Source organism: Pinus tabuliformis, chromosome 5_2 (assembly GCF_031772625.1).
Source record: "Pinus tabuliformis cultivar Carrire ecotype Pingquan chromosome 5_2, CPIR1, whole genome shotgun sequence".
In the NCBI taxonomy this organism is placed as follows: domain Eukaryota; kingdom Viridiplantae; phylum Streptophyta; class Pinopsida; order Pinales; family Pinaceae; genus Pinus; species Pinus tabuliformis.
The window spans coordinates 936731433-936743600 of NC_142306.1; the positions used below are offsets into that span (position 1 = coordinate 936731433).

At 42.8% G+C, this 12168-nt stretch overlaps 1 protein-coding gene across 1 annotated transcript in view; it reads right to left on the minus strand.

The window, feature by feature from the left end:
• LOC149162347 (cytochrome c oxidase assembly factor HCC1-like) overlaps positions 1-12168 on the minus strand; it is a 238296-nt gene that overhangs the window by 56421 nt on the left and 169707 nt on the right. The gene's annotated exons all lie outside the window — the stretch shown is intronic.

A 12168-nucleotide genomic window follows, 5' to 3' on the forward strand; every position in this document is an offset into this window, starting at 1 on the left:
GTTATAATTTCTTTTCCAACGACTTTCTTTTTGTTTTTTTAAATAATATATATATGTGTGTGTGTGTGTGTGTGTGGCCAAGGGTCTAATGCATAGTTCTAAAATTCGACCGTTTCGAAACCGAAACGGCCGATTTGATCCGTTTTGTTGCCCTCAAGAGTGACTCGGTAGAAGAAACGGCTCGTTTGGCCGAGTCATGGCTGACTCGGCCAACTCGGCCATTTCCATAGTGACTCGGCCGAGTCACAAACAGCAGCCTATAAACCTAGTAAAACAGCGATTTAACAATTTTTTAATGATTTTTTAAGGTGTTTGCTAATTGGTTTGGACTCCAATGTGTTTTATGAATTAGTTATATTTTATTTGGGGTCCATTTCCCCCTCCCAAACCCTGTTTAACACACTCAAATGCTTTCTACTATTGATATGCTATTCAAATTTCATGGTAATGTTAAATTCTTAAAGTAAAAGTGACATTCTCCTTAATCTTCATTTTCATCCTTTTACTTAAATTTTTAACATTACCATGAAATGACTCAGGATGTTTGAGAGTGGTTTCGGCCTCATTGGATTTCATATGGAGAAAGTAGAATTTTAGATTTCATTCAAAATCCAGCAGACTTATCAGTTTTTCAGGATTTCAGGATTGGAGGATTGCAATGTTTCCATTGAATGTTGTCATGTATTAGGGTATGGAACTCGTATTTAATCAAGAGCACCAATCCCTCTATGTACCTTGATGTTAGTGACATTGGTTGTCGAACTCCTCTGGGATTTGCTCCCAAACCAGGAGCTTCTGAAAATGTCGCTCCCGCTCCCGTTTTCGCTCTCGCTCCCCACTTTCGCTCCTGCTCCCAAGTAACACTGAGCCAGATGATGTTGGCAACTCTAGCAGTAGCCAGTAGTACTGGTCACAGACTTTTGTTGTAGAGGCCATTTATAGCCTCCTTGGTTATGTGTTTTTGTTTTGATCTCTATATCATCATCATTATGTATTGGACAATGCACTAGGTGCCATTTTGATATAATGGATATATTCATGAGCCTACTTTGATCATATGTTGGGTTCTATCTATATTATAATGATGTGTGTTTGGAAACATGAATGAAAATCTTTAAAATTATGTGTTTTTATAAAAAATAAATATTTAATGTATTTTTTACAACGACCGAGTCATTGAAATCGAGTCGACCGTGTCGATACCGAGTCGGAGTCGGAATCGGAGTTGACCCTTGGCCGAGTCGGAGTCGGAGTTGGAGTTTTAAAACTACGGTCTAATGGCAAGATGGAGAATCTCCACTTCTTGTATATATATGTGTGTGTGTGTGGCCAAGGATCTAATGGCAAGATGGATAATCTCCACTTCTTGGTAGCGAAACGTTTCAATCTTGACGACAACAATGTTGACAAAGTTTGATGGCCAAATGTCGGATCAAACATGACTTTGATACCAAATGGAACACACAAAGTTCATTCTTCAGGGTAAATACTCCAGAAGACTTTGAATATAAAGATCTCCATTGAAATACAAGAATATATATTAAATGATTTTGTTTTGTTTCTGAGCTCTGAGATGCGAACGTCTCACTCTGCAAGCATTGACGCAACCCTAATCCCTGTACTTCCCTGACCTTCCCTGCTCACGCCGTCGAACTCCTCCTGAACACCCTTCAATGGATGGGCCTGTAGGAGGGGTGGGATCCTCCTCCCCTCCTTACACAGTCTCTGCCCCTGACAAAGAACAGCCTGAAATTCCTCTGAACTACCCTGGCGGCTTACCAGATTTTGTTCAGGGAGCAAGACAGATGAACAGTGAAGTCGATCCCACGGCAGCATGTGACGCAGAGGACAAAGGAAAAGGCGCGAATCAAGCGCCATCCTCGTCGCAGCCAAAAGCGACCTCGGCCACTTGCATTCCGAAAGCAGCAGAGAGAATAAAGGTCGACCTTCCCAGTCACCGCATCAACAGCGAGATCCAGTATATGCAGGACCATGCGCTCATAGGCAAGTTCCTCGGTTTCTGGCCTACTGAAAAAGCGCTGCAGGGATGGATAGCCTCAAAATGGAAGCCTAAAGGACAGGTGACTCTGCAGTTAGGACCTAAAGGCTTCTTCACGGCCATCTTCTACTGTATAGAGGACAAATCTCGCATTTTCGAAGGTGGACCTTATTTTTTCAACTCCTCAGGCCTATACCTAAGAGATTGGAAGCCTAGGTTCAACCCAGATAAGGAAGATTTCAGTTGGGCTCCGGTATGGGTACGAATGTACTCCCTGCCTGTGGAATACTGGAGAGAAGAAACGCTAGCAGACATCGGCAACAAGTTAGGAAGCTTCATCAAAGTTGCTGAGGAAACCAAAACCCGAAGATACACCTCATATGCCCGGATCTGTGTCCAGATGCACCTGACCAAAGCTCTCGCCGACTCGGTAAGTCTCTATCATGATGACTTTGAATGGAACCAACCTTTAGATTACGAGCATATCCCTTTTCGTTGTCGTAAATGCCATGAACATGGCCATCTCTTTCGAGATTTTCCTCTGAACTCTCAGATCAAACCCCTAGATAAGGAAGCCAGTAAAGACTCGGAAGGATTTACTAAAGTCCCGAATCGTCGACGGCATGCTAAGAAAAATCAAGCTGTTCCAGAGAACCCCTTTAAACCTGCTTCCCAGAATCGATTCATTTTGCTCTCTTCTCCAGATCAGCCAGCTAATCCAAGTTCAGAATCCAAGGAGCACCCCTCCCACCCCTCATCTCCCAATGCTGCCTTCGCCCCTACATCTACTCCCACTCCCCTTCCTCCCAGCTTTACTTCCAGCTCTCATACAGACAAAAGTCCGGCTCTAGATGCTGGCTCTCTCCCCTCCTCCTCCGAGAAACCCGTTCCAGAGCTCAACCAGCAGCCCTCAGCAATGGAGCTAGATGCAGCACTAGCCCTTAGTCTACAGGAAATAGTAGCTGAGGAAGATCAAAGTTTACCTACCAGCATGGAAGAAGATCCAGAGAAGGTCAGCCTAGATGGTCTAGACATCCTCAAATTAGAAACGGCATGCAAGCAAAAAGAGTTCAACTCAATACCCCCTTGGCAAATCGACAGGCTTGAAGGAGTTTTAACCAAAGCACAGCGCAACAAAAATCTGGGCATACAAGCAGGAAGCCCATGGGATGGAAAAAAAATTCTCAAAGAAACTAAGAAAAGAGGGCGCAAAACAGATCTACAAAGGACAATCATAGTAGGCGAACTACTTATGGAATCTGGCAGATTCCCTAAGTTGACGAAGTTTTACAAACCTAAACCCCATTGTTCCCCATGAAGCTCATCTCCTGGAATGTGAGAGGACTCAATAGCCCCTCAAAACACAGAATGATAAAAAATTTGATACAGCAAGAAAAACCTTCCTTAGTTTTTCTTCAAGAAACAAAAAGCAACACTACTGCTATAGAAAGAATCCGCAATAAAGTCTGGGCAGGCAGCTGCTCAGTTTCAGTAGACGCCTCTGGGGCTTCTGGTGGACTGGCTATCTTGTGGAACCCGCAGGTTCTTACTCTCAGCGACTTTCATGCCACCCATTACCTAATCCAAGCATCATTCCATCTTATAGGCACCAACATTCATGGGCACCTCTCAAATGTATATTTTCCGCAGACTCTTCAGCAAAAATTAGAACTTTTGGATACTCTTACCATCCTAAATGCAAACAGGCAGTTCCCCTTATGGATTGGTGGAGGTGATTTCAATATCATCAAGACAATGGAGGAGAAACAGGGAGGCAGAACAAGGCTAGAAAATGACAGCAGCGGACTCAGAGAATTCATTCAAAACAATCAACTAATGGACATTCAAACCTCCAATGGAGTCTTCACATGGACTAACAAGCGCAAGGGTACCCAACACATCGCCTCTAGACTGGATCGGTTTCTCATCTCAGACAACGCCATCCACCTGGGAGGGGACTTTCACGCTTCCATAATGCCACAAGGTGGATCAGATCACTGGCCAATCATGCTACAATGGTCGCGGCCAGGCACAAGAAGTAATAGACCTTTCCGATTTGAAGCCTTCTGGCTTTCACATCCTAACTTCAAAACAGTAGTAAATGAGGCATGGCAATCATTCATCCCACCGCCAGGCGCCAAAATGTTCCAATTCCAATGGAAATTAAAAAACTTAAAACAAGTCCTCAAAGTCTGGAATCGCACTCAGTTTGGCAATATTTTTGAGAATCGAAAAAGGCTGGAACAGCAAATGATGGTACTCCAACAAACTCTCATCAGGGAAGGTAGGACGGAGGAGCAAGCGCATCAAGAGCAGATTCTCTGGAATCAAATTGAAGACCGCAGGAAGCAAGAGGAAATCCTTTGGAGACAGAAGTCCAGAATCCAATGGCTCAAGGAGGGAGAGAAAAATACAAAATTCTTCCATAGAACTGCAATCCAAAGAAGAATGCATAATAACATAGCATTCATAAATAATCAACAAGGGGAAAGGTTAGAAAAGCATGAAGACATGGAGAAGGAATTCAAAGATTACTTCCAGGAAATTCTTCGGGAGCCTCCTGGAAACAGAGATCACGCCATCAGAAAGATCACGCAGCACATACCCAAAATCATAACGGAGGATCATAACAACAATCTGCTCAAGTCCATTTCACTACAGGAGGTAGAAGAGGCAATAGCCCAACTCAAGGATGGCAAAGCTCCTGGTCCTGATGGATTCACTGCCAATTTCTTCCACGAGTTTTGGGAGCTCATCAAAACAGAGGTTTGGGAATTAGTGGAAGAATCAAGAACTATGCACTGGATTCTACCCTCCCTCAATGCAACTTTCATAGCACTAGTTCCCAAAGGAGATGAACCTAATAAGCCTGACAAATACAGACCGATAGCACTCTGCAACGTCATTTACAAGCTCATCTCTAAAGTACTGGCAAACAGGCTCAAACCTCTCCTTCCTCTTCTCATCTCCCCGGAGCAGACAGGGTATGTAGAAGGGCGGCAGATTATGGACGGCATCATCCTATCAAATGAAGTAATACACTCTCTTAAGCTTCTGAAAAAACCAGGTATGCTTCTAAAGCTGGACCTCTCCAAAGCTTTTGATAAACTTAGCTGGAATTACATTCATCAGATGTTATTGGCTTTTGGCTTCAATTCCACCTGGACCAGATGGATCTTAAATCTCATCTCCTCTCCCAGCTTCTCTGTCCTGCTCAATGGCTCCCCCTCCTCGCCTTTCCGTCCCTCCCGTGGTATTCGTCAAGGGGACCCCCTTTCTCCCTTCCTTTTTGTCCTCATGGCAGAAGGTTTAAGTCGACTCCTCAAATCAGCCATTTCCTCCCAAGCTCTCAAAGGTATCTCCCTTCATGGTCATAATCCCCTATCCCATCAGCAGTTCGTAGACGACACCATGTTATTTGGTCATCCCTCCTCACAAGAGGCCAAAGCCTTTAAATCTCTGCTCTCTCTTTTCTCAGACGCCTCTGGCACCTCCATCAACACTTCAAAGTCCCAACTCTTCTTCTTTAATACCCCTGTCACCACTCAAAGGAATATCGCTCGTATTCTGGGGTTCACCATTGCCTAGGGGCTCCTTTGCTAGACTCAGCCATCAAACACGCTTCCTGGAGAACTCTCCTTGACAAGCTGGAATCAAGGCTCTCTTCTTGGACCTTCCGCTCTCTAAACATGGTCGGACGACTTATCCTGATCAAATCGATTCTCCAGGCCATGCCTTTGTATCTTTTCTCCATCCTTGCAGCGCCAAAATGGGCTCTCAAAGCCATACGCAATCTTCAGCGAAACTTTCTGTGGGGCTCCTCTAGGCTTAACAAGAAATGGGCTCTTGTCAACTTGAAGGAAGTTTGTCGAACAAAAGCAGAAGGCAGGCTTGGACTAAGGGATCCTCTGCAAAGCAACAATACTATGGGAGCTCGTATTTGGTGGAACTGGATTTCCAAACCACATACACCCTGGGCAAAGCTTTGGCAAGCAAAATACGCTCCAGGCAGCCAATGGAATGATCTCATTAGAATCAACACTACGACTCAAGGTTCTCTGATATGGAATGCCGCCAAGCTCCATAGCACCTTCATTCAAGAACACAGTTTTTGGGAAATTCACTCCGGTACCACAGCAAGGTTCTGGGAGGACTCGTGGCAACAACTTCCAAAACTAGCCACACTCTTCCACAAGCCAATCTGGCAGGTTACCATGCAACAAGCAAATCGAATCCTCGTCCATCAATTCTGGCAGCAGCACACGGTCCAAGACTTCCAAATTTGGAAACCAGCAAGCACTTGGCAACCTGATTGGCATGGGGAAACGTATACAGAAATAGAGCAGGAGCTAAATTACAGGAGAATCAAATGCTCACAACTGGAGGACAAACTGAGATGGGGTCATACGCCAAAAGGAATGTTCACAACCAAGGAAGCTCACCAGCTTCGCTACTCAGTCTCCCAAACAGAAAAGGATCCACTATGGGAAAGAGTCTGGCAACCAGGCATATGGCCCAAGATCTCCACTTTTTTATGGCTTCTAAGCAAAAGACGCATCCTTACCTGGGATAACCTGCAAAAAAGAGGATTTATTGGCCCATCAAGATGCCCCAACTGCAATCTCCACTCTGAATCCATCAGACATTTAATGGAGACGTGTCCACTAGCAACCCAACTATGGGAGAGAATTGACCACTGTAATAGGAGATCAGAAAATCGAATGGGAGACATCACAGAAACCATTCGTACATGGACAAAGCACCCTTTTAAAAGCCCGCTACTGAACTCGCTGTGGAATCTAATCCCGGGCTTCCTCTACTGGATCCTCTGGAAAGAAAGAAATAGCAGAATCTTCAACAACATCAGCCGGCCAATCGATGCACTGTGGCTCCTCCTGAAACAATATCTTCAAGAAACTTTGGCCATCAGAAACTGGAAGAATTCGGATGCGCCAGACAATCCACAGGAATGCCTTATCCTAAAAGCCTGGAATCTGGATCTATCCTTTCTAGCTCAGATCAAAGCCAATCCAGCCTCTAGCTCTGCCTCGCCCCTCAACTGGTCCCCCCTGCAACCAACTCATTCAAGTTGAACTTTGATGGGGCTGCTAAGGGTAATCCTGGACCGACGGGATTTGGAGGAATCTTCAGGAGCCACCTGGGCACAGCTCTGCATATCTATTACGGATCAATTGGCAAAGACACTAATAATGCAGCTGAGCTGGAAGGACTCTGGAAAGGGATCTGCATTGCAGAACAAAAGAACTTCTTCCCCTTAGAAGTCGAGGGAGACTCGCTTATCCTAATCACAGCAGCGACCAGAATCCAAGCAGGCACTTCCGCAGCTAAGATCGCCTCCAGCTGGAGGTTGCTCAGCAGATTGGAACTACTGGAGGAAAGGCTGAGAAATCCCCGAAGCATCACCTTCAAGCATGTCAGACGAACGGCCAACAAAGTCGCAGACAGACTGGCCAATCAAGGAGTAAACCAGCAACTTCTTCAATTCTCAGGCCCCCTCGAAGAAGCAGATGATCATCAGCTCAAAAAGGAATGCACATCCCTGGTGCATCAGGATCACTCACCCCCGGATGCGGGTGGTTAACAGCTCAATGGTTACGTGGAAGGCGTATCACATGGGTAGGTGTCAGCCCCCATGCGCCACGAGTAATAATGCTGGTCAGGCGAGTTGGGCTCGCACAAGTTCATTTATGAAGACATTAACTTCGTCCATCCGTTGCAAGGTTAACAGTGCCATGGCGCTCCATAAGCGAACTGCTCCCGTGGCTTTGTTGCATTCCTCTGCAGCTCCTTGGATTGCAGCGCTGTGCGTTTTTCTGAGTCTCTCCGCTAGCGAACACGGGCACGTTAGTGCGCCAGGTTCATATGAACCATTTGATGTTTTGTTGTTGTCTAGTTCAGAGCACTCTTCTATTTGCATTCACCCTCTGAACGCCGCAATGCCGCGTGAAAGGCCAAGGTTATTGAGTAGACGAGGTGGCTCTGGTGGCCGAGCAGCGCCTCAGCGGTCTTCTGAAACACTGGAACCTGGGCGGAGCAGTCCACCGGTCACAAGAGGCGGAAGAGACAGGGGTCGTGGAAGAATTGGGAGGGTCAAATGTGAGCATGCTGCTCATCCCACTGTGTGTTATCGCATTCCATGCTCTCTCGCTAATTCCACTTTCATACTCTCTGTCACCATAGAAAAATGTGAAGATAACAGGGATCTGGGAGCCGCCCATCCTGAAGCACTTGCCGAACAGAGGAATGTGAATCCAGTGGATAACCTGCGCCCGGTCATGGGGAGTGCTTCAATGTTGGACACGGTCGTTCCTACAGGCCCAAGTGCGCCTGTACGTGGCGTACCCACAGGCTCGGTGGCTCCACATTCTGACTCGGAGGACTCTCTTCAATATGGATGCAGAGTCGTCGAGGAGCCTTATACCACTGATGATGACTGATACAGCATGACTACGTTTTGTTTTCGCAGCTACGGTTTGTCTAAGGTCTCTGACTGTCAATGTGTCGTTTATACTTATCATGACTATGTATTGTTTCGTGCAGTCACTGTTTGTCTCAGGTCTATGTCCGTCCATGTGTCGTTTACACTCAGCACTGTGGCATGTTGGTCCAATGTATTGTCCCCGCTTTGTTCAAATCCGTGTTGTGTCGAAGATGAAGTCAACTTACTGATGAAGGTTCACACTATTTTGACCTCATGAGCTTTTTGTAATATGCCATTCTCAGGGCAGAACTCTCAAGGCCACGGCCTTGCTGTAACTTTTTTGTATCAATAATAGAAGTAGCCAGATTGAGAAAAAAAAAAAAGGAAAATATAACTTTTTTGTATCAATAATAGAAGTAGCCAGATTGAGAGAAAAAAAAAAAGAATATATATTAAATGTATGAATACGAATGATGATACAATTGAGAGTGATGGTTTATATATTTAGCCAGGTAAGGACCCTTTCACAAATGGTCATGTTTGTAGAAACATGCCTCTTTGTTTTAACTTATTATTATTTTAATTACATATTATTGTGATTATTATTTAATATCTATATTTGTTACTTTGCATAATTATATTCATAACATTCTGCCTTTGATTGTGTCGTGGAGTATTTGAATTGCAAGAAATACTGATCTCTTCCAAGACAACGAAGTGCCTCATTTTCGGAAACATCGTCAAATTTTGTCTTTGTATGATGGTATCTAGCATAGTTACTCGGGTAATGCTCCCAGGCATTGGAGAGCACGTAAACCACTCTCCCCAGGTCTTGGGAGCTGGTAGGAAACGCTCCAAAATCACTGGGAGCTTAAATGGATACTTTGGAGCTTTTCAGGAGCTTCACTGCAACAGATTTTGACGTTTCAGTTACTTATTTTGTGCAGATTTTGATGTTTCGGGTACCTATTTTCAGCAGGGAAGGTACCATTTGTTTATTTTCTAAGTGATACATGCCAAGTCAGGGGGTTGGACTACATGAACTATGTAAAGCGACAGAGACATGGAGATGTAGAAAAGATTTCAACAAAATATAGACAGTTGCCAGTCATTCATTGGCAGCTTCGGTTGCAAATCTTGAATTTCAACAATTGCAAATAAGTCTACTCTCTTGAAACCTAACTTAAAGCTTTAAAGGTAAGATCCAACGAACTACAGTGACAGCCAGAAAGAGAAAGAGTAGTGTGTGTGTTAATTTCATTTTATAAATTTCCAAACTTGAATTTTTAAGTTGAAGATAATATAGCATTGCATGAAATCACATAATAATCGAGTAATAATAACGTTTTTTCCAGCTTGGGAGTTCCACATTTTTCTTTGTTGGGAAGGGATTTGATTGGCAAATCATTGATGGATTAATATTTTGATTTTTTTGGCAGTGTTTCAAAGTTCAATAGTTTACATATTTCTTTGCAAGATGGAATTTGATTGGTAAGTTTTGGATGGAAATAGATAAATTATTTTATTTTTATTTTTAATATATATTAAATTTTAATATATTATATTATTGCCACTCCCAACTTGAGGTTTCCAGTGAATTTGGGCAAGCCATGCCAGATACTTGTTCCCCTGTACCCGAAGCACCGACGTACCGGAAACTCGTGCAACATAGGCATCAAGTCTACCCCAAAAGTCAAACCTCCTTGGTAGATATGGCAAATAGGTAATATAGATGTAGGAAATCTTTTCCATGGGTATTTTCTGCTCCCCTGGATCATCTAGGGATGGATGTGTGATCTATTTCAGTGACTCATAAAATCTGATTTGGAGCAAGTTTAGGATGCAGAACAAATAACCAGGCTGAATGGAGAGTACTAGTTCTGGTCCTGAGGCTGGCTTTGGAAACAAACCTACTCGTATTCAAATCATGGGAAACTCAAAGCTGGCGGTAAACTGGATTTCTGAATCTTTTGGTGTGCACAACAGCGTATTAAAGCCTCCATTTGGACAAGCAAAGCTGTTAGTAAACAGTCTTTTCTTCAGCTATTTCTCCCATATCTACAGAGAGTTAAACACTGAAGCAGTTATCCAAGAAAGCTTCAGAACTGGAACATACAGCTTGGGAAATTTCCCAGTTTGACGAAAGTGTGTCACACCCAGCTTTTCTTAGATCACATTACCACTAGTTCCTTTTCATGCAGCTGTTTCTGATGACCATCTGAGTCTTATGTGGATAACAGTTTGATGCTACCCAGATGCTTGTGTTTGAGTTCCCTGATGTTATTCTGTAACAGACAACAGTCTACTTTTGATATTGAGTTATAACTGGACTGCCCTTTGTAGGTTTTGTTGTTTTTGGCAATTTCCCTCATACTGTTTGGTAGAGCCGACTACTTTTTGTGTGCCATAAGCACGTTGGAGTGTAACCTCTTTCCTCGAGGGATAAAAGTATATGATTATATAGAACAAAATATGTAGCAAATTTAGTTACTGAAGATAAGGATAATTTTTCAGCCAAAAATAGATCTACCCAGAATAGAGAGATCTTATCTTAAGACTCTCGACTTCTCTTTATTTATTAAAACAGGATGCCTATGAACAGTGGCCATTACTTAATATAACAACACAAAAATGAACCAATTGAAACAATGACATAAATGAATTCAAGCCAAAAACCTCCAACGATGGTCAAAGCCCAAAAAGAAATTCTCAAGAATTATCCAATAGTTGTAAAATATATAATGCAACCCCAGGAAATTTCAGACAAGGCGTATTGTTAGCTAAGACATTTAAAATGAAGAGATTAACTGCAACGACCAATAAGCATTATAGAGGTTACAATAATGTATGTTGTACTTCTAGAACAAGTCAATAATCAAGTGAAATGGTACTCAACACCATTATCACATGATGTCCTGACTCCTGAGTATATCCAGACCCTGCAAAATTATTAAGATCCTCAATACATAACCGTGGTCTCTGGGACATTTTTTGAATAGAGGGAACCTTACCTTAATATAGAGTAACTGGCTAAGAATAGCCATAACAATACACGCAAATATAGTGGACAGAATGTCTCAACATTTACAATATTTAAGGGCACATAGCATTTTACAAAATTTCATCTAGACAAAAGAAGATCATGAATTTCACCTATTTTGATGCACTAAGTTATTAACTTGAATTGTTTTGAGTACTCCAGGTAAGGCTGCTGCAAGGTGGTCTTCAGACCAAAATGCAGCTATTTTTTTATACGAGGTTCCTTTGAAGAAACTAAGTTTCCTAAATAAGACAGTATTTTTATGTTTCCATTTCATTTTTGAAGCAGTATCAATGTTGCCAACTAAAACACAAATGAGAACAACACAAGCAAGAAAAGTTTTAGTGTTGTAGGTTTGGAAAATCATGAATGTATGTATGTAACTGTTCAAAGGAAAAAATATACCACTACTTTTGAACGCATCAAGGGATGCAGTTAGGGCTCTTAATTACATCAATGGGGAGTTCAGGATATTTTAGATTACAAATTAGAACACAAGCCTGGAGTTCATTTCAGCATTTCAAAGTAAATTCACTACCCAATTATCTTACTAAATTACTACCAAGAAATGTGGGTATCGAGTGTTTACAGAATAAATCCTGGACGAAAAGAAAGTCCTACCTGCAAGTCCTAGACAATTCAAAATGCTGTACACTTCCAATAACGACAAACAAACAAAAGAATTGA